General features: G+C 36.2%; 1 pseudogene; it reads left to right on the forward strand.

Annotated features, from left to right (window-relative positions):
* The first annotated feature begins 598 nt into the window (after window positions 1-598).
* LOC101419399 (growth arrest-specific protein 2 pseudogene) lies at window positions 599-1,413 on the forward strand (annotated as a pseudogene).
* Window positions 1,414-3,347: the final 1,934 nt, after the last annotated feature.

Raw genomic sequence — 3,347 nt, forward strand, 5'->3', positions numbered from 1 at the left:
TGCAATTGCTTCCAGCCCACATATACTTTCTCCTTTCCAGAATGAATGGCATTGCATGCTATTCATCTTGTTCAATAAATATAGGTGATAAAAGGAATGAATAAATAAATGAATGATGGCACTGAAGGTAACTCAATATATCATTTGGTCCAACCGTTTTACTACACAGAAATTCTGAGTGATATATTTGAGTATATCAAATAACCTTCAAAAAATTTTAAGCATAATAAACATCGAGTTCAAGAAATTCTCATTTTTCTTTGAAACAAATTTTGAATTATATTTGTTTACTCTATATGTGCTCACTAGGGAACTGTTAAACATCAGATTTCTAGATGTGGCAAGTAGATAGGGAGACATACTTAAACATTTTCATTTACAGGAAAAATCATGAAATAACACCAAGGAAAAGGTATTTGAATTATGAGAAAAAGATTTCTAGGAAACAGTTTGAAATATATATTTAACCTTGATTTGCAAACATGGGGTTTTCAAAGCACTTCTTATGGAAGAGAGTTACTTAGAGAAGTCACATAGACGCTTCCATGATTAAGAAGATATATCGCTGTGCCAGGAGGGTGACATGTTCTGACTCCACATGAAGAGGACACTGAAGCTTGCATTGGAGACCCTTCCAGATCTTGCCCTATGCCGCTCTTCTTTTGGCTTCTTCTTATTTTTATCCTTTTTTTGCTATAATGAAACTATAACCACTATTTCCTTGAAGAAGACTCCATACAAAGCAAGTGTGCCTTACGGTTCCTTTTTTTTTTTTTTTTTTTTTGCCAGAACCAACAGAGCAAACATTGTATCTTGGTGCTGAGATGTAGGGGTGGGTGAAATATGTCTATTTGAATGGGAATGTTTGGTTCTCCACAAAAGACCCAGAGAAGTGTGTCTCTGTTTGCTAGAGCTTGGCCAGATTGCAGCAGGTCTGGTTTAGAACTTCCTGGTTTGATCAAAATTGAACCAAGAGACTGAACCAGAAAAAACACTTTCCGTCCCCTTTCTTTCACTTTCATCAAAGTCTTCTGGGCACAAGAGTACCAAGGACTTACTAGATGCTGCGGTGAAATGAATTTGTGAAGATTTTCCCTACACAAAAGCTCAAACAAGTTCTGTATTCAGTGGCTCTCCCAGTGAAGACACCGAGTTGGAGAAAAGATACTCTTCATTAACATGCTGTACAATCAACATGCCATGGTCTGTGTGGGAGGAGAAAGGAAACTCGTGCAGGGTGTTTGTTGAAACAATCCTCCATATGCAACAACAGGACCCCTGTTGAATACCACAAATCTCTCATATGGATAGCAAACATCCCCCATGCAAATCAAATCTTCAACCCTTAATGGCATGCATCCAGGTAATTACCTGGTGGACTCTGCCAATTATATGGAAATTAAATTAAACTAGTTGGTCACTACAATGGGACTATCACAGTGGCGTGTATCCACTTTTTCTGTGTAGTCAGTTTAGTTCCTATGCTCTGAAAACTACTTTGGAAAAAGGTGCAACATCCAGAAAAGTGTAATCACATTGAAAGATGTTCAAAGAGTAGCACCAGTTATTTTTAGTGATTCTGTAGTAAAGGACTTATTGAAATAAATTTTAAGCTCAGATTTACATTTGACAAATTGTAGACAAATTATTGCTTCTCAATATGTGAACACAATATTTAGAACACAGAAAAATATTAGGAACACAATTTTAGCTAAAAAGAAAAATTGTTATTAGAGGAAAATATTTAAGATTTACATTTACGTCAATAAAAAGACCCGGCTTTAAACCTACAGGGTAAAAGTAGCCCAGATATTTTTATAATTGTAGATTTTTTAAGCTAATATTTAAAAAGTGACAGTGTACTTATGTGCTACTAAAAAATACCCAGTAGCACTACACATAAGTACAGAGTATTTACAACATTAGTATTTACTGGAAAGGCCACTTCAGAAAAGTCTACATTCACTTGGAAGATTGCCTTAAAATTTATCTCTTATCAAAGAAATAAAAAACTTATCTTTACCAAAGATCTAGGGTAATTTTGGAAGTTTTCAGTACACTCCTGTAGAGAATGATTATTTAAATTATAGTATCATCATTACATTATATTTTATGCAGGGTTTGAAAATGATTGCCATAAAACTGTGCAAAAATATTGACATTGCTGTGTCAAAGTGTTTAGATAATAGAAGAGGAAACATTTATCAAAGATATTGGAACCTAGAAATTTTTTATCATTGCATGGATATACATGCTAACAATTTTTATTTATTTTGAGTTTGTGAAATCACTAGAAATGGTTATAAAAATTAGTTGTTTCTCTCAACAATGTTATATTTGAATATGAAATAAATATACATATTTATATAATCATGGAAAACATGATTTTAGTTTGGAAACCATCCAACATTTTCAACTTCTACAATTTCTTTTTTTTTTTTTTTTTAATTTTTTTATTTTTTATTGACTTTGTAATAATATTACATTAAAAATATATATGTGAGGTCCCATTCAACCCCACCCCCCCACCCCCCCTCTCCCCCTCCCCAACAACACTCGTTCCCATCATCATGACACATCCATTGGATTTGGTAAGTACATCTTTGGGCACCTCTGCACCTCATATACATTGGTTCACATCATGGCCCATACTCTCCTCTATTCCATCATGTAGGCCCTGTGAGGATTTACAATGTCCGGTGATTACCTCTGAAGCACCATCCAGGGCAGCTCCATGTCCCGAAGACGCCTCCACCTCTCATCTCTTCCTGCCTTTCCCCATACCCTTTGTCCATTATGTCCACTTTTCCCAATCCAATGCCACCTCTTCTATGTGGACACTGGATTGGTTGTGTCCATTGCACCTTTATGTCAAGAGGAGGCTCAGATTCCACCTGGATGCTGGATGCAATCCTCCCATTTTCAGTTGTAATCACTCTAGGCTCCATGGTGTGGTGGTTGTCCTTCTTCACCTCCATCTTAGCTGAGTGTGGTAAGTCCAATAAATCAGATTGTAGGTGCTGGAGTCTGTTGAGGCTCAGGATCTGGCTATTACATTGTCAGTCCAGAGATTCAAATCCCCTAAATATATCTTAAACCCCAACATTAACTGCACCTCCAGCACATTAGCATGAAAGTCTTATGAAGGGAGATCCCATCTGAGTCCAGATTCATCACACATAAACACCATTTCCAAAGAGGGGCCATCTGCCCTGTACAATTTCTTTACCCAGAAAACCTTTTGTGGTGTCAGTCTTATGAAGGGAAATAATGAGAATTATTTTGGAAATATTCATATTGGTCATTACTGGTGGCTAATTTTTTGAGGAAAAAATGTGGACTCCTTA

The sequence above is a fragment of the Dasypus novemcinctus genome, chromosome X, assembly GCF_030445035.2.
Source record: "Dasypus novemcinctus isolate mDasNov1 chromosome X, mDasNov1.1.hap2, whole genome shotgun sequence".
Taxonomy (NCBI): Eukaryota; Metazoa; Chordata; class Mammalia; order Cingulata; family Dasypodidae; genus Dasypus; species Dasypus novemcinctus.